This window comes from Suncus etruscus, chromosome 4 (genome assembly GCF_024139225.1).
Source record: "Suncus etruscus isolate mSunEtr1 chromosome 4, mSunEtr1.pri.cur, whole genome shotgun sequence".
Lineage (NCBI taxonomy): Eukaryota > Metazoa > Chordata > Mammalia > Eulipotyphla > Soricidae > Suncus > Suncus etruscus.
In genome coordinates, this window is record NC_064851.1 from 144,172,960 (window position 1) to 144,173,747 (window position 788).

General features: G+C 37.2%; 1 non-coding gene across 1 annotated transcript; it reads right to left on the reverse strand.

Moving 5' to 3' along the window:
* Window positions 1-219: 219 nt before the first annotated feature.
* LOC126007493 (U6 spliceosomal RNA) lies at window positions 220-321 on the reverse strand. Its single transcript, XR_007495058.1, has one exon. It is a non-coding gene; the product is annotated as a U6 spliceosomal RNA (small nuclear RNA).
* Window positions 322-788: the final 467 nt, after the last annotated feature.

The following is a 788-nucleotide window of genomic DNA, read 5'->3' on the forward strand; positions in this document are numbered from 1 at the left end:
GAGTGGGGATAAGGATCTCAGACCCATTAACAGTGGAGAATTGTGGTGTGTCCACAGAATCAACAAAACTGAAAGCCAGGATCCACACTACACAACAAAATGTAAAATGTGCTTGTCGAGGGGCATGGGAGAGAAACTTAGGACATTGGTAGAGAGAAATTAAATTTGGGGAAGAATTAAAATTTACACTACAAATTACTTTGCTAATCCTGGTACCTCAAAAGAAATCTTCACGAATTTGCATGTCACCCTTGTGCAGGGGCCATTCTAATCTTCTCTATATCATTCCAATTTTCCTATATGTGCTGCCAAAGCAAACACTCAGTAAAAGATAGTGTTAAGGGGTTATTCCTGGCTCTCTGTGTAAGGATCACTCCTGGCAATGCTTGGGCCAGGAATTGAACTGGGTTCTGTCACATGAATGGAATCACCTTTTTTTTTTATCATTTTATTTTAAAGTGAAACAAAAAGTTTTATCTAAAAATTTTTACATAGAGAAATGTGAGGGGAGAGAAAAAAGAGTGATCTGTGTTCAAGATCAAACACATGTTTCTCCCCACATGAAGAAGCTGAGAATGGCTTTTGAAACTAGTTATATTGGTTATATATAATTTCTCCAACTTCTATTTGCCTAGAGTTCTGCATAAGTAAAAATTCATCTGGGTGTTGTCATAAGAAAAGCCTCTTAATAGAATTTTCATATTCTTATCATGACCTTAAGTTTCTCTTGCAGTTTCTTGTTTACTGAGGAGGAGGAAGATTGCTTTTTGGGGGTGGGACCTACGTTT